This window comes from Tachysurus fulvidraco, chromosome 23 (genome assembly GCF_022655615.1).
Source record: "Tachysurus fulvidraco isolate hzauxx_2018 chromosome 23, HZAU_PFXX_2.0, whole genome shotgun sequence".
Taxonomy (NCBI): domain Eukaryota; kingdom Metazoa; phylum Chordata; class Actinopteri; order Siluriformes; family Bagridae; genus Tachysurus; species Tachysurus fulvidraco.
In genome coordinates this window covers 12,467,528-12,486,459 of record NC_062540.1, presented here as the reverse complement: position 1 = coordinate 12,486,459, position 18,932 = coordinate 12,467,528, and the positions used below count along the sequence as shown (strand labels likewise).

The following is an 18,932-nucleotide window of genomic DNA, read 5'->3' as shown; positions in this document are numbered from 1 at the left end:
GGCCTACCCGCTAATTTACAACCTAAATCATAAAAGGAGCCCTCGAAAATCGCAGAAGAGATAAGAGCATAAATATTAAAACAGTCGCATTCTTTGCTAAGAAAGTGGTTTAAGGGCAATGCTGTGTATCGGGGTGAAGCTTGGGAAATGTACAGTGAGCATGTGGCGCTCTGCAAGTACGTGCAAGCCTTCTGATGAGAATTAGGTCACTCAAGCTCCAGAGAGAGCAAGAAACAAGGAAAGAGAGGGAGAGGGAACCGAAAATGACAACGGGTTGAAAAGTAAATGGGTACAGAGAGAAGGACAGGATAAAAAATGAGGTGGAAAGAACAACTTGATAAGAATAAAGCTGAGAGACTGTAACCTCACACTTGGAGCTGGATTCTGTAGTCTGTAGTATGTCAGGAGTTTGCAAACTTTTCACATACATTCAGATACTCATTCAGATAGAATGAATTCAATATTAAAAGAATTTAGACACCACTTAAATATGTACAATAATATTATGCCTATTTATTTTTTACTAATGATCTAATTCTTGTTAAAATGATGCCAATTCTGTTTATATTGTTTATAGGTGATTCTAATTAAGAAAATTAAGAACAGCTCACTATCTGTCTTAGACACCAGTGTGAGAACTTTAGCTTCATGACCTCCAGCCTCACTTCCCATGATTACTATGATTACGGACTATAGCACTGAAGATACTGTACATCTACACTGATATGAAAAGACAAGAAACCTAAATGATGTAACGTTGCTTAAAAGAATGGCAACGTTACATCATTTTCACTGACGGTGCAGTTAAACAGATTACAATACCAAATTACACAGAGATTGCACCGCTTTCAGTAATACAGCACTCCAGTTTCACACGTGTGCTGCTTAAATGACACTTTTCCTCTCTCGTTCTCCTCGACTGCTCTGGACTGTAGGGTCTCTCTGACACTGTACTGGGTAATTAGCTGTGGCTGGAATAGAACGATGAAATATTTAGGGCGATCCAATGGGACCAGGCTTCAAACGGGAATCTGGTTGGCCTTCTGGAAATATGCCATTCAGTCATGTACGAAAAAAACCTCACTTAAACACACATACCATACAGTAAATCCTCTGGGGTAATGAGAAAAAAGTATACAGTTTGAGGGCAAATAATTATGGTAGTATATTCTCCATCTTGAGTTAAAAACTCAACTCCAATATGCACAACTCTTTTGGGTCCTTCACTACTACTGATATCCTGTTTGTTATCTAAGACATCTTAAGCATGGCCATTAGTAGAAAAAGTCAGGCAATTTCATTAGTCCAAAGTTAAGCTGCTTCATAGACATGGATGACTCCCTCTAGGGGAAGAAATGATGGGAGAAGTGCTGTAAGGGCACTGACTTCAGACAGAGAATGGGAAGGACCATGAGAAAGAAACCACAAGAGGAAGAGATAGTGGGGGAAAAAATAAAGGCAGAAGCACATGAAAGAAAAAGAGTAAAATATACAGTGGTGAAATCCTCTCCCACGAGGAGAGAAAGCTAATTATTGATGTGAGGATAATGTCTGAGGCGCAAGTCTGAATATCATTTTATCCTCTTTATGCCAACAAAAGTCCATTAACATCAAATTATTATTATTTTTTGGTTACATAATACGACCATACACAGTATGACATGTAGTGAAATGTCTGCATCATAAAATAGAATAAAAAAAGAATAAAAATAGACTGTATATATGTCTATCGCTGTGAAGCGAGGTGAAACTTGGGAAGTGTACTGCGATGAGAAAACCTTAACGTAGAATATAAGTAAAATCAAATACATTGTGGGAAAAAAGCTCACATAAAATGGTAAAAATGTAGGTTTTTCTTAAACTGTAAAGATCATACCACTAAAACTATTATCCCTGTACTATTTTATACCACAGAAGTGTTCTACCACAAAGCCAATACAAAGTATGTCCTTATTCAATACAATCTGTTTCAGACAAAACTCTGGAATCAGAATCAGAATCAGAATCAATTATCAGAATCAGAATCTGGTTTATTGGACAAGTGTTTTGAAATACACACGAAATTTGGTTTTAGCTGTTTGTGACTCTTTAAAGTACATAAATAACACTATACTATATATAATAGCTGCTATTTATTCCATTTGTTACTATATATACAAATTATTTCTATATCTTGCTCCAAAACGCTCTAAGCAGGTAAGTGTGTTAACTATGAAATCAGTCATTCAGATTGTAACCCTCAAGATCCTGACTCTTGTGGCCAGAAAAGTGTAACAAAGATAACAGATGCTGTGTCTCGTGGCATAAAGGAAGGTGGTCTGGAATGTAACATTCATATTACCACAGAATTCCTGCTTAATTGAAAAGACAACATTGGTGTAGGATTGTTTTTTTCCCCTGCAGATGGCAATATGTCCTAAAAATCTTCTATTTGTGTAGACATGGGTGTAACTTAGGGGCATGGTGGCTTAGTGGTTAGCACATTTGCCTCACACCTCCAGGGTTGGGGGTTCGATTCCCGCCTCCGCCTTGTGTGTGTGGAGTTTGCATGTTCTCCCCGTGCCTCGGGGGTTTCCTCCGGGTACTCCAGTTTCCTCCCCTGGTCCAAAGACATGCATGGTAGGTTGATTGGCACCACTGGAAAATTGCCATAGTGTGTGATTGTGTGAGTGAATGAGAGTGTGTGCCCTGCGATGGGTTGGCACTCCATCCAGGGTGTATCCTGCCTTGATGCCCAATGACGCCTGAGATGACTCCCCGCGACCCGAGAAGTTCGGCTAAGCGGTAGAAAATGAATGAATGAATGGGTGTAACTTAGTGATATAACACTGCGATATTACTAATGTGGTTGAGAGTAAGTCAATGCTTTTCACTGTGTTGCTGTTTTTGTGGTCGGAAATGAGTGTGTGGTCAGAAAACGGGATGTGACATTTGATATCTGTTAACATACAGTGGAATTTTACAGCTGATCCAAAATGGCAGTGTTAGTAACGTCGCCCATCCACTCAGTGGTTTTCTTGGAAACATTCCTGGGTGAAAATGGATTGGCAACATGTTTAAAACATGGATTTATGGTGTAAATAATTTGTGAATCAGAGCAAAGTGTCTGAAATCTGTGGATATGTCAGTGAGAGACTTCTTTATCAATAAGAACTTCTTTGCAATATTAAGCACTATGCACGGTCCTATTGAAACTTAAGCAGTGGTCTGTCTTTTCATTATAATCGGTGCAGTCACTTATCAAAATATTCTTAGTGCAGAAGCAAAGCTTGAAAACTTTATTTCCTTGACTTTTCTTATAACTTCTTTTTGTAGACATTTACCTTTTTTGTCACCCCACATGGAAATATACTTTATGACCAAAGATATGTGGACACCTGACCAATTATAAACATATCCCATTCCAGATTTAGTCCTTATTTGCTGTTATAAAAATCTCCACTATTCTGGGAAGGTTTTCCACTAGATTTTGGACAGTGGCTGTGGGGGTTTGTGCTCATTGCATCACAAGAGCATTAGAGAGGTCAGGTAGTGATGCCAGGTGAGGAGGTCTGGACACAGTCTGCTTTCCAAATCATCTCAAATCTCTTCAGTGGGGTTGAGGTCAAAGTTCTTCCACACAGTTCAAGCTTGGCAAACTATGTCTTCATGGACCTCACATTGTGAGCCACACACAGCAGCCAAATACAGATCTGCTGCCAACTGTGCTTCAGTCACATCCTCACACTGCAAACTGCTATGTGATCTGGAGTTTACTCTTTCACGTTCACAGATGGCAGCACGCTGCATACAACGACGGCGAATGAAGGAGGTTTAAGGAGGTGGATTATGTTCTAAAACCAGGTCAGGAAAAAAGGTACAACAGGCTCTGCTCTTGTTTCCTCACATGTTATTCATTTAACACTCAATTCTTTATATAACACCACTGCAGATCCTATAATATTTATCCTGCTGCAAATTTATTGTCTCAGCTATCCCACATCCCGGAACATCCGCTTAGACATCTGGTTAAAATGTCTGGTTATTTGAAAAAAGTTCAAACACAGACAGCATTTTGACATGCATTAGGATGGAACACAATTCTACAATCTGTATGTATTTAGTGCTGCTTGCTGCTGGAAAAAAAAACCTGTTCACATATTCTGATAATCTGTATTTGAACTTCACATCCCCAAACCACAAGGGGCGTTTTTTCACTGAGCCCCACCACAGTGTCCGCAGACACATTAGAACCGAACTGACACTGACAAAGTTCCTCGACTTTAGTGACAGTCTTGTATATAACTGGTTTCAACTACAGATGAGAATGGGAGTGTTATTTTTTCTATAGAATATCACTATATTTTTCTATAGAATATCAATATATAGAATTTCTATAGTATATTGTATCAATATACAATATTTATTACACTAGTAGTGTAATAAATGAATAGATGGATGAATATATTAAATGCATTACATGTTAATGAACACTCACTTGAAAGTAAAATCCTCCCAAGCATGTGACTATTTTGTTGCCTCCTGCAGGATCTCAGGTTCTCTAGACACCTCTAGTCTCAACCATATGCCCTGAGAACTTTCTTGGCAAGCTATAAATAAATAAATAAATAAATATGTACACTGCTTATTTGTATCTGTATATGTTTAGAACACTGCAATCTGTTTATTGCAGATAATGTATTCATGTTCTGTTATATCCCAAACATGCATGCATGGCAGTCTGAGCAAGAACATCCTGTCACAAGAGTTGACACAATATATGACAGGAAATTGTAATGACCGAAAAGAATAAAACATACAATGCAGATAAACAAGGGTTGAAAGAAAGTTGTAAGAGGAATCAACATATGTCAGGTACGGAAAGCTTTCTTAAAATAAGAAGCATGTTTGACCAGACAGAGTTATATTAAAATCATCAATCATTTCCCTGTGCGGTCAGAACAACATTGATTTTCGCTGCTAAACGGTCATAAGCTTTGAGGAATTACATCAGGCTTATATTCAATGTATTCAATGGGATCATTAGGATGCTTCTATTGCCATGTTTGTTTTGTGATGAAGCACGTTGTTCATGATCTGTTACAAACCTGAGTTCTAGATATTTCTGGATATACATTATGTCCAGATGCTTTCATTCTCCATAGGTAAATATGAGATGAGACAAAATAAAAAACAGCAAAAGATTGAGGAGAGAGAGAGAGAGAGAGAGAGAGAGAGAGAGAGAGAGAGAGAGAGAGAATGATAGAGATGCAGAATGCCAGCAAGGATGATGTGGGTAAAACATATAGAAAGATCCAGGCATTATTTTGTCATCTGGCTCTCCTTTATTTTATCTCTCTCTCTCTCTCTCTCTCTCTCTCTCTCTCTCTCTCTCTCTCTCTCTCTCTCTCTCTCTCTCGATCACCCTCTCTGTTAACATACAAAGGGAAGAAGGGAGGATACGGGATGAAGTGCCCTCATAACTAATTCATGCACCCTTGTTTTTGTACATGAATTTACTACGCTTTTTCTCCAATAGGGAGCTCAGACTGATCACAAAACAAACAAAGAGCAGCAGTTTTTATTGTGATGTAGAAAAACCTCGGGTGCATTTCTCGCTCATAAATCGTAATCACAGTTCTGTCTATGTCCATGTTTCGCTCTGTAAAAAATGAAGACCAATTGATGTTTTCACATTTAAATCAAACAATGCAATTAAAAGGACTGAAGTTGCCTCAGTGATCCAAAGATCAGGTCTTACTTGATATTATAAGAGACTCACTTACTTGATATTACACGTCTCTGTGTGTGTGTGTGTGTGTGTGTGTGTGTGTGTGTGTGTGTGTGTGTGTGTGTGCGTGCGTGCGTGCGTGCGTGCGTGCGTGCGTGCGTGCGTGCGTGCGTGCGTGCGTGTGTGTGTGTTTAGTTAATTGATAACCTAAAAACCATGAGCTATGTAACATTTAGGCTATTCATGTGTTCACAATTACACAGTAATTGCTGCTTGGTTGCTAGTAAAGGCCAATCTTAACAGAGTCCCTTATAAAATATTCTGTTCCTACTGAGTATGTTTTTCAGTGAACTACACTGCATAACATTAATCGAAAATGAGGAATTAATGAGCCAGTGGTTACTCAAAGGTTAGACTAGTAAATAGATGGTTGTGTGTTCAAATCCCTTCATTGGAGCCCAGTTCTTTTCTTGAACTCTATTCTCAAATGTAATTGCATTAAACTTATCAGGAATTCACCTGCAATGGTTTAATCAGTGACTCAGTAATCAAAACAACGGACGTAGGCTGATAGGCACACATATAACTGCTTTCACAGTGATATACACTGATTACTAATAGGTGAACACACACATAGTGTATATGGTACAGTGTGGACTGATGTACATGATAATCTATCCTGTGTCATCGAGACTGTGTCACTATTGGTTTCTTCAAGGTTTCTTCCTCATAGCGCCTCAGGAAGTTTTTCCTTGCCACAGTTTCCTCTGGCTTGCTCATTAGGGAAAATATGAAATATCAATTTTTAAACTTTATCACTTTTATTCTTTGTTTTGCAACAATATCCATTGTTAAAAAGTGGTGTAAAATAATGGTGAATTGAACTGAATAAACACACACTTTAATTGGTCACAATAAATGAACAGGTTTTGATGCATTAAATCTTGTCCAATGGCCAGCAGACAGCGCAATGATCAGGGAGTTGGCTCATTATATTTTCGTACTGGAAATGATGTCATATTTTCTAAAGCCTCTCTGGTGGAACAAAAATTGCAGTTGAACTCTCAACCAACTTTGTCTACACATGTAAGTAGCTTGTTATTGTTGATGTTGGTCTTAAATAACTGATGTTCTATTTATGGTTTGTTTGAGACTAATGACTTGTTTTGTATTTAAAAAGTCTACTAGCTGACTCATTATCCTGCCCGATTTTTGTATTTCATTCAAATATTATGGACGATTGCAGTAAATTGCATGTCAGTGATCAGGTCACATGCACTGGAATCTTTGTAACACCACAATTCTCGACAAACGAACAAACAAATAATTACAGTAGTTAATGATGTGCAGAATATAAGGTACTGGCACATGGTTTCTTGCATTGTGTCTGCAGAAGCCATATGAAGAAGACAAGCAACAGTCTTACATACATTTTAATGCATGATTTCCTTGTTTTCTTGTCAAAGAAATACAGTTTATAGATTTAAACCCCAGGCAGTACCATGGTGCAGTAGATACCTTTGCCTCTTGCTAGCTCTAAGGTTTCTTGGATCTATCCTGAGCTTTTTTGAGCTGTTTGTAGAGAGTTTTATGTGATCTCCCTGCATCCATCTGGGTTCCCTAGTTTCCTCCCGCCTCCAAAAAAAAAAACACCTAAATTCCTCCTAGGTGTAAATATGTGTGTGCATGATGACCCTTACTAGGTGTATTTGCCCAGCGCACAGTGTCCATGAGATTAGGTTCTGGATCCACTGTGAACCTGACAGGATAAAGCGATGAAAGAGTGAATGTATTTGAACCTCTAGAGGACACAGGTATTTATATTTAGCTGTAATACACTGTCTGCTGAGTAAATGTTTTATGTATCCAACTTGGCAGGGTAGAGGGTAGACTCCCAAGAGTCTCAGACATCATCTGTAGTGAAATCGAGACAATCTGTAGCTTTTCTCATGCAGCTACTGCAAGCTACTGCTTTCTTCCCTCTCAGTCACTGTCTCAATCTTGCACATGCAGAGTAACGATGGTCCAAAGCTCGGCTTGGCGTCGTGCTCCCAGGTGTTTTGTCTGTGTGTGTATCTGTGTGTGTCTGTGTGTATGCAGTAATCTAGTGCACCTACTTCACTACTTCCCTCAGTAAAAATATCTACAGGACACTGGAGCAGAGTGTAAAACTCTTCATGCTAATAGTCTAGATATGTACTTAATCACACATGGAAAATTATGCTTATTACAAGTCTTTTATAGTCCTTATTTCAACTGTCATTAAAAAGGGAAACAAAAGTTTTAGAGTGATGAGTTTTTTCATAGCTGGCTAATTCATGATTAATAACATCATTTCATCTTGGCTCTAAACAGTGCTGCGGAAGTTGTGAGAAAAATATTGGACCAGATTTGGAACTCAGAGTTTGCACCACACCTCCTTTTCTCACGCTAAACACTGTGCATGCTAACATGTTGTCTAGGTTACAGATTAAATACGGCTAGCGCAATTTTTTTTTTTTTATAGAAAAACATCCAAACAATACAGTATTTGTATTGGTATAGGCTATATGAGATTTGTATATTTTAATTCTTTACATATCACACTAAATGATTTTTTTTTCTGTAGTGTACATAATGACATTTTATTTTGCTGATGATTTTATTTCTTTTGAACTTGCTGGAGGTAATATTTTTATTTCATATGAATCAAATTGGTCAGAAGATGCCTTCATTTAGAATAATAGCACAGCTCGAAAGTAGTTTCGGCTGTAACGTGAATGATGTATTAATCCAACTTAAAATCAATGATAATTTCTGGTTGAGAGAGAGAGAGAGAGAGAGAGAGAGAGAGAGAGAGAGAGAGAGAGAGAGAGAGAGAGAGAGAGAGAGGGAGAGAGAGTCTGGTGAGGGAATGACTTTTATTGCAGCTATAACATAAGTGACAACAGAAACTAACTTGTCTCTTTGATGTTCCACAACATTAGATCTAGGTATTGGACTTTAAGCGTTCTGGTTTCTCTGTAAAGGCTATTTTTTGGAGGGAGAGTGAGGGGGGGTGAAAGAGAGAGATAGAGAGATAGAAAGAGAAAGAGAGAGAGAGAGAGAGAGAGAGAGAGAGAGAGAGAGAGAGAGAGAGAGAGAGAGAGAGAGAGAGCAACTCTGGTGAGGGAATGACTGTTTATTGCAGCTATAACATAAGTGACAACAGAAACTAACTTGTCTCTTTGATGTTCCACAACATTAGATCTAGGTATTGGACTTTAAGCGTTCTGGTTTCTCTGTAAAGGCTATTTTCATTTATTTATTTTAATTTTTGAGAGAGAAAAGGAGAGAGAGAAAGAGAGAGAGAGAGAGAGAGAGAGAGAGAGAGAGAGAGAGAGAGAGAGATAGAAAGAGAGAGAGAGAGAGAAAGAGAGAGAGAGAGAGACAGAGAGAGAGAGAGAGAAAGAGAGACAGAGAGAGAGAGAGAGAGAGAGAGAGAGAGAGAGAGAGAGAGAGAGAGAGAACAACGCTGGTGAGGGAATGACTGTTTATTGCAGCTATAACATAAGTGACAACAGGAACTAACTTAACAGATCTAACTATAGACTTTGTATTACTAAATTAAAACTTGGAATTGTCCACAAATTGCTGCAGTTTAAGCAGAAAAACACAGCAGCTTCACACTCCGCAACATACTGTTATACAGAAATAACACAAGGGGGGCTTTATGGAGTAGCAGCACTCCACTTGAATATTGTGTAAATTGTACAAATACCTAAGCATTAAAATATATGTTTTAACACATTGCAGTGTGTTATTTCTTACTAAAACACATATAAAGCACTCATGCTATCATCCAGTTCAAGTCCCAATGATGCCACAGCCGGTTATGATCAGGAGTGAAACTGTCTGTGCTGACTGGATGGTAAAGATTCTGTACTATACCTGCCCTGTCAATCACATCAACACTAGGAAATCATGCGCACATGTGAGCTCATGTATGCAGAAGCAGGAAGACAGCACTTCACCTCCATGTGTGTTACGCTACCCTGCGAGGGAGAACGAGCAGCAGTACAAAAAAAAGCAGTTGGCTGGCTTCTTGTATCTTAAAAGGAAGCATATGTTAGCCTTCACCTTCGCTAGGTCACATGATAGGACAGAGCTTGCTGGTGAGTAGGAATTAGCTAAGAGCTCATTAGAAAGCACATCATTTTGAAAAGACAGGTTATTGTTTTGAGATTTTTAAAGAATCAGAATGCAAATCTCAAATCTAAATACAAATCTTTTAATGCCAAAATCATATGTAAATCAGCCCCATCTAGGATAATCTCACACGGTATGTTTTTTTTTTTTTAAAGCAAATGTTATACATTAGGTTAAAACAAAGAAAAAGCATTAGCCAAATAAAATAAATAATGACATATATAATCTATGGAATGAAAATATATGATGTATTCAGATACATCTGTCAGCATCCTAGCTTCATATGCATCAAGCTGTTTGTTTGCAGATTTTTTCAGAATGTAATAATGTCTTAATTGCCATGCGTCAGCAGGTGAAAACAATATTTACCATCGTCTTGCAAATTATCATTGTGTTTCTAAATATATCAATTTACACAGGCAATAATGTTGCTTTTTAACTTATTTTCAGGCTCTTTTTTCAGCAAAATGTTTCTATACTTGAAATTAGCTTCAGGTTAAGGATAAACATTTCTTAATGGAGTAAATAGTAGTAGTAGCATGTAGGGTGTGAGCTGTGTGCTGGCTTTGAGTGTGTAAGGTCCGTGTGGGAGAAAATGCACAAATTGTCAAATTAGAACTTTTTTCAATCCATATTCCTAAAGGTTATATTTAAACCCATGCAAGTTCTTCACCTTTTTCATCTCAGCCAAATAACAAAGATAGCCCATTATTCAACATGTCAGGTCTTCAGTCATCCAAAATACACACGTGATGCACTTCTTCATCTCACCTAAGTCACTCGCTTCAGAGCACATTCGAATATTGATGTAGAAACACCTCCAGATGTTGGATTTTATAAGGCATATTATGTTCTCTTTAACCTTACAGTCATCTTTTTTGAACTCTGTATTTATCGCAGATTATTAGAATAGAATAGACACCTTTAATTTTTCACATATACATCACAGCACAGCAAGATTCTTTCTTCACATACCCCAACTAGAGGTTGGGGTCAGAGCACAGGGTCAGACATGATACAGCACCCCGGAGCAGAAAGGGTTAAGGGCCTTACTCAAGGGCCCAACAGTGGCAGCTTGGCAGTGCTGGGGCTCTAGCCTCGATCTTCCAATCAACGACCCAGAGCCTTAACTGCTTGAGCCACAACGTCCACATAAATGAATTTAAATTTAATTCTTTAATTTTAAATAGTACATTTAATTCTTTAAAATTAAATAAAATTAAATTCTTAATGAATAACAGAATAATAACTAGAACAACTGGGAAATGTTAGACTTAGTCACTAATTTGTTTGGTCAAGCAGCCTTCCAAGAGTGCCTGTATTTCCTGTAACCACACTGGGACGTTTTCACTGTGTGTATTACTTTGCTCGTCTGTGTTCACAATGTAAAATTACACTTAATACAAGTAATGTTAGCGTCATCATCTGCAGACATGGCAAATGATACTTTACATGAATATAACTTTTGGTTTTAAAATATGGAAGCTCGCCAGCTGAACACGAAAAGGAAGAATCGATGCCAATTTTGCCAGAAGCACCTTTAAAGTGAGTGTGGTTTCTTTAGCTATCGCATATTGTGTCTAAAATGTCAATAATCAATATTAATTTCTTGTTTATAGAACTGTTGTCTAAAAGTAATATTGTATGTTCAGTATAACCAAAGGATTTCCAGTGTTATAATGCTTATTTAATCAAAGCTATCTGTACATGCACTGTACTGAAACACTGTTAAAAAAGATACTGCAAGTGTTCTTTGGCTATATACAGTAGCTTCTAATATGGGTTAGAATTTAAACCCTCTGATATAGAACAATTCTATTGTAAAGTGCTACACAGAACCCTTAAAGGGGACAAACCAAGGAACCATTTTCCTAAAGTGGGTTCACTCTCTGTTGCAGTGGTTCTACATTGAACCTTTAATAGTTCCTCCAGAGGGACAAGCTGAATAAACCCTTGGTTTGTCTGAAAGCTAGAACAAGGCTTGTCTGGCAAGTCTAAAATAGGTTTATTTTCCCAAACGCATAGAAGCATTGTGAGAGCAGAAGTATGAAAAACAGTTTCTTAGTGGTTCTTTGGATGGTTATTGGTTCTAGCCTGTAAGTGTATCAGGACTTAGAAACGTATAAAAAAACAGTCCTGTTGTAGGGTTCTACATGGGGAAGCTTTTGAGCTTTTTAGCTTCATAAGCAAGACAAACAAAAAAAAATATGGCTTTTTTTTCTATAAGTTTATAGTGTATTTTTATGTTTCGAGATATGTGACCTGTATTGTTTGTAGTTTGACTGCAGTGTGAGTGTTTGTAGGGAATCAGCTCTTACACCAACCCTTGTGCTTATTTATGTCTCTCTTCTCCTTCTATAACCATCTTGCACTTGTTTCTGAAAACTGTTGGAAATTGAGTTCTGTAGCACTTCTAAATATCAACTCCTTTAACAGCCTGAAGCTTGGATCATATCCTGCCTCACTTTGGATAAAAGTGTCTGCCAGATAAATAAACAAACAAACAGAAATGTTGCCATGTTGTGACTGTGCAAACCCAGCTTCTCACTCTTCATTTGATTCTTTATTTGTTTTTTTTGTTTTTTATATTTCCGCTTATCCTCTGCATCACATATGGTGCCTCACATGCTGTACAGGCTTTGGCACATTTCAATGACGACACCGATAGCAGCTGTTAACCTCTCACAGTGCATCTGGATTTGTAGATGCAGCACGTCTAAATGAAAGAGTGCTGGGAAATCCTGCATCATATTCAGATGTGTTGAGAGGAAGTGTGAGAGTCGAGATCACAGCTCACCTGTTGGTGCATCTCTCGCTCTCAGAAACACCTCTCAAGCTGTCAGGTGTGTGAAAAGAGACATTTTTTTATCAAGGCGAATGGTCGCATTCATTGGCAGAAGCATGTGTTAAGCAGCTATGCATCCCCTGATGGCGTGTCTAGAAAGGTCCCATAAATGCAGAAGGTTACTGGAACAATCACATCTTATCAACATAGAAACCGTGCAATTGTATCCGGCCACTGGTATATTTCCATACACAGGATTGCAAGTTCAAGTTTGATCAAAAAGAAAAAAACTGCAGGTTGTAACATTGCTTCTTCTGGATTCTGTCACTGCAACCTTGAGCATTATTTTCAGGTTATGAAACACAAGTTCTGGCTTTCGTATTAGGGACTTGAGTGCCATTCTAGGCTAAGCAAAGCCTCAGAGCAGTGCAATAATACTTAATACAGGTGTAATAGTAAAAAGTCAAATATAATAGTCAAATAATAGTCAAATATATTTACACCAGATTTATACATGATCATCTATTTGTATGATATTTAATGAAAGGTTGAACCCAAACAATTAAGTAATGACTGATTTATGTCATTATGCTTGTTAGGATCATATGGATGATACCAAACAATGTTCCTCATTAGACAAAGTGGTTGCAAGTCATTAATATACCATTAAGCATGCCATTCCACTGCAAGCACAACACAGATGGATTACGAGTGCATAACTCTGTTCTTTCAAAAATATATAACATGAATATATTCCTATAATGTCTTAATTTAAAAAAAAACAGACAAGGCAAATGCAAATTTAATGCATCAACTTGCACATATCGAATCAAAACAAAATTGAAAATGTCATCGCTGTTCAGGCACAGATGGTGCATTATGGTACAACATTAGGAGTGTCGCTGTTAGAAAAAATAATAATTCAGAGTTTATTTGGTTTTAATGCAGGATAAACAAAATGAGCAGTCGTGTAGTGTATTTTCTGGTCAGGGTCATGCAGGAGCCACAAACCTACCCTGGCAATACTGGGAGTGAGGTGAGAATACATTTACAGGCCACCAAGCACACCCACACACACACACACACACACACACACACAATAAGAGAACCTGTAGAAAACTCACACACAGAACAACCAGGCGCAGACAGTCACCTGAGCTAGAGGTTCGAACCGAGGACCCTAAAGGCAGAAACAAGATGCTCTGCATCACCATGTCTCGATCTAAAGAGCCAAAATCTCAAAACAAACAAACAACTATTTCTCAAAATAATTATTCATGAGTATGCATGTAGAACACAAACACATTACTGCCAATGACAAATTTTCTACCTTCTGATGATGCATATTGGAAACAATAGCTTTGTTCAACACAAGAGTGCTGATATTTAATGCCTGTCTTTTTTTTAAACACCATCATTCTGACTATTATAGACAAGGTTGACATTAAAGTGCTGTCACTACAGCTATTAAGTCCAGGATAATGAACACACTGAACATCCTGAAGCGTCATAATTCACTGAAAGCGTATTAAAAAAAAAGCTTTGTTTTGTTTGCTTGTAGCCTTGCTGTTTGCAGACAAACTGCGTGATAACAGACAAACACCATCACCTGCTGAAGGATTCCAGCACGCGGAAACTTACCGGATTTACCTGGTCCGCTCGCTGATACCGGCTGAACACAGAGCGCCGTCCGCGGGTTTGAAGACCCAAAGCAAACTTTGACAGTCTTAGAATCCCTTCTTTTTTCTCTCTCGTAGTTTTCTAGCCTACCGAGAGGTGAAACGATGAAGATAATGCGTGAAGATGCTCGCGATTTGACACGCCTAAGAGCGCGCGACGACTCTGAGCCTCCCGCCCTCACAGAGAAATAAATAATCTCTGCTTTTATCTCTCTCTCTCTCTCTCTCTCTCTCTCTCTCTCTCTCTCTCTCTCTCTCTCTCTCTCTCTCTCTTTCTCTCCGTCTCATACTCTCTATCTCTCTCTCCGTCTCTCACATTCTCTCTCTCTCTCTCTCTCTCTTTCTCTCTGTCTCTGTCTCTCTCTCTCTCTCTCTCTCTCTCTCTCTCTCTCTCTCTCTCTCTCTCTCTCTCTCTCTCTCTGTATGTGTTGCATATATTTTGTTGAGGACATATGGCTGGTCCCAAAAAAAAGAAAAGAATTTATTTATTTATATTTATCTATTTATTTGTTTGTTTGTTTATCCATCCATCTTATTTATTTATTTATTTATTTATTTATTTATTTATTTATTTATTTATTTGTTTGTTTATTTATCAATAATCAAATGCAGGTTTTATTGTAAAAAAATTCAATAGAAAAAAGGATAATAATAATTTGTTCCGCCCCACCCCAGTGATCCTGACCCTTTCTGTTCCTGGTTATATAATTGCGTAATTTACCAAATAGTACATATAGTTAAAGAAGGGTAATTATTTACAATCACACTATCGGGTGCCACCAACACGAGGATGGGAGTTGGGAGGTTTTTCATTGCCACAATCACCTCTGGCTTACTCATTATGGAAACATTTATGAAGGGAACATTTATATCCTAAATTTATATCCTACATTTACACAATTCAATGTCCAAAAAAAATGTAATAAGGTTATGGTTAAGTTTAGTGCCTGTGAGGACCAAATATTCCCAAAATTATAAGAAGTCTTGACAGTTTTGAACAAGTAGACACATTCTGCTCCCCAAAAGGCATCATGGTTTTTCTGAATAAATTTTATATTGCAAGGTTAATCTTAGAGTTAATGTTGGTGTGTAGGCAGAGTATTATTTAGCTACAGTGATAAACAAGTCACAAGACCGTGTGTGAGTGTGTATATGTGTGTGCGTTCTATTTTCACTCCAGGTGGATGAATGTCGACTCTTTGACACCAGGAATAAATTACAAGAAACAATGACCCCCTCAAGTAATTGTTTATCCTCTGGGGAAGAAGTCTATTTCTATGGATTGCGTGCCTGTAAAAAGCTTCTTATAGTCAATGGATATGAAACCAAACAAAAAATGTTATTCTTAAGCGGACAGCAACAGAGAGTAAAATGCTCCAGTTTCCAAGCTGGTCTGCAGCAAATAGCTCCAGGATTAATGCACTGGATTAAAATGCAAGAAATATGTATTTTAAAAAAAAACAGTAATCTACTGTCAAACTCAGAACAATTGGCATCCCTCTTAGACTCCTTTGTTTCAAACATGTCCATATTTCACCCATTCTAACCTTCAAAGGTTTTGAGAATCACCTTCAAGAAAGTCCTGTTTGAAAGAAAGGCCACCTCTGAAGCTCCACCTTCTTCCTTTTTTTACACATTTCCCACTTAACAGTTTTATTGGAGAAGTTCCCAGAGTTCTGCCCACAATCACTCTTTATGATATTTAGTTGAGGGCAAAGTGACTATATAAATATATATAAGTATAAACTGTTAAAATGTATTGTAAATATTGATGTCATATGGCCATCGTTCATTTCTTCTTCTCACCCTGTACACGTCAGCCCTAAAGTGCACCTCTGAGCGATCTGCTTAACTGCTTCTGATTATGATCAGATAGATATACAGGTAACATGTCATCCAAAGCCGACAATAGACTCCAATAATCTCCTTTTAATTCTTGATGGCTGCAGTGAATGAAAGTTATACTTTTTAGAGCCATATTTAGAACTCTGTGGCTGAGTTCCATTTGAGTGGTTTCAGCAATTAACTGAGTCTAACAATGAACTGTGATGTTCAACTCTGGTTTTTGGAAGAATCCAGAAATTAATTTGAATTAGCCTTTACAAGATTTTGTGGATCTGCCTGGATGCACTAAATTTCTTCTTACCAGTTCTGAGACAGCACCACAGGCTGGTCCACTTGTACAATCATAAGGGAGACAAACTCTGCTCTCTCTGGCTTGCATGAAACCTGGTCAGATGGACTCACCCTTACTTTCCTGGATAGACCAGTGGTGCAGAGCTCAAGCTGAAGATTCCCAGGAGAGTGGCATCTGCTCTACAATTGGGAAAAAAGTATGGCAGAGCACAGATGGACCTCTTCTTGTCGATGCCAAATCGAATCATTATTGACTGTGGGTCTCAATGGCAGTGCATTAACCCATCAAGTGGATCAAAATTTGTATTCCTACCACTGATAGCACAATGCATCATGGATATTTTGTGCCAGCCAGAGAACGTAATTTGGACTAGTATGTTGTGGGAAATCATCAGTGGATATCCACCAGTGTGCATTCTGGCTATATATCTCTGCAAAATGGTGCTCATAATAGAGCACTGTACAGTGAATAGGGTCTAGTTTTAGACATTTGGACTGTTTTTTTCCCCTCTATATATTGAATTTATATACTGCATAAATATTTTGAGCCTGTTGCTCATAGTAGTATGGTTATTTAAACTTTTAACAGCTGAGCTAGGTTCTATACTCCTGTACAGTGCAGTTATTTGCTGTATTCATGAGGCACCATTTAATAATTGTAGCCCATTTCTCAGAGTCATTACACAGAATTAGTGTCAGCTATAATGAGGACATTCTCCTGTTAAGAGTACCGCTCTTTCTGGGTAAGCGAGCAGTGAGACATTGGCTAAGCAGATAGGCCAGTGAACTACCCTGTGGCAAAACAGCAATCTTTCACTACTCCATGCCAATGGGCTACAGACAGATGGTTGTTTAATTATGCAGAAATGAACCTGTGTGAGTGTGTTTTTAAAGTCAGTTCCTAGGTTTTTTTCAGCTATTAAACCCACTAAGCCAGAGATTGCAGTATAAGGCAGACATGATTTCAGTCATCTTGATTTTATTGACATTTATACTTTAGTTGGATTGATTGAGTATATTTTTTCTGTGGACTATTGGATCACGAATGCTGAAAGAAAGCAAGACTGTAGTAAATCTTGCTTCATATTGCAGGTATAGAGTTGTGGTGTTTCTGAAATAAAAATGCCTGATTATCTGATATGAAGTTGACACAACAAAACTGCAGGGTCCTCGGTTTGATGCTGAGTTTGGGATGTTTCTCGTGTATTCATGTGGAGATTTCTCTGGGTTTTCCATTTTTCTCCAAAAGACGAGGATTAGCTATGGTATATTTCCACCTGGAATGAATAAATGTTTATGATGACATGCAATGAAAGGGTGAATTCCCACCTCACCTTCAGGGATCCCAAAATAGGCTCCAGATTCACCATAATCCTGACCAGGATAAAGTGGTTACTGGAGATGAATAGACAAATGAATGGACGATATGGACCGAGAAACAAAATAGAAAATGAATTTTTATTAGCAGAAATAAATTTATAAACACACACAGTGGTTTTCTGGAGCAACAGTTCTGCTAGAAGCTTGTACTGAGATATATTATAAAGGTTTCCATATACAACACCAGACATGATTTTATATGTGTGGAACATTTACTTATATATTGACTGATATGAAGCTTTTGAAATGAACTATGATATTCACTTATACATAGTTCTTTGCATCTGTCATACAGTTTTGATATTACATCACATGGCTGTTGTAAAAAATGAATGAACAGAATGACCACAGACAATACATTTTTATTTCAAAATGATATATAATTTGATGTCTTTATCAATGCAGGTTTTTAACAGCAGAATCATACAGACATATGAACAGATTGACACACCTGACATGCTGAAATGCCATAAAGATGCAAATTAGAAAACAAATAAAAGCTTTAACTGTTGCCTTCCGACTAAAATCCATAGAAACCCTAACGTTTAATGGCTGCCCTTGACAAATTGAATGAACAGAAAATTGGATGTCTATACATGGAATTTTGTTAAAGAGAGAAAAAAGCAAAAGTATGGCTCTTTTGATAAATAAAATTCATCTTTATACACTGTTTAATAAATACTCATGGGCAGCAAATTTGGTCCTTTACCCACTGGTCCCAGAACGCATCTGTGTAATTATTCAGATGTGGGGCGACAGGGTGGTGTGTCTCCCCCCCCACCCCCCCCCCCCCCCCCCCCCCCCCCCCAAATTGGTTAGGGACAGGCCTACTGCCGAGCCATTATGAGGCAACCTATAATAACACTCCATTCACCGTTCCCAAATACTCTCACATTACACATGATATTGCTGCATTGCAAGGACTGTTCAGATGAGGCTGTAAATATGTTCAGTGTGTAAAAGTGTTTTTTTTGTTTTTGTTTTTTTTTTACAATTCTTTTTGATGATCAGTGTGCAGCTGAGAGATATTAACTTTTAGTTTTACAGCAAATGATCATCCACATTACAAGAGCCT

The 18,932-nt window shown here is 37.9% G+C and overlaps 1 protein-coding gene and 1 long non-coding RNA gene across 3 annotated transcripts in view; one reads left to right on the top strand and one right to left on the bottom strand.

Moving 5' to 3' along the window:
* Positions 1 to 14,628, bottom strand: part of camkvl (CaM kinase-like vesicle-associated, like) — a 33,454-nt gene extending 18,826 nt beyond the window's left edge. The window contains exon 1 of one of the 2 annotated variants that reach the window (XM_027170411.2): positions 14,304 to 14,628. The gene's annotated coding sequence lies outside the window, so the exon portion shown is untranslated. The remainder of the gene's footprint in view (positions 1 to 14,303) is intronic. The other variant, XM_027170413.2, reaches the window with a different exon arrangement.
* LOC113658172 lies at positions 2,019 to 14,549 on the top strand. Its single transcript, XR_003444332.2, has 4 exons — positions 2,019 to 2,196; positions 3,773 to 3,856; positions 13,611 to 13,698; positions 14,224 to 14,549. It is a non-coding gene; the product is annotated as an uncharacterized LOC113658172 (long non-coding RNA).
* Positions 14,629 to 18,932: the final 4,304 nt, after the last annotated feature.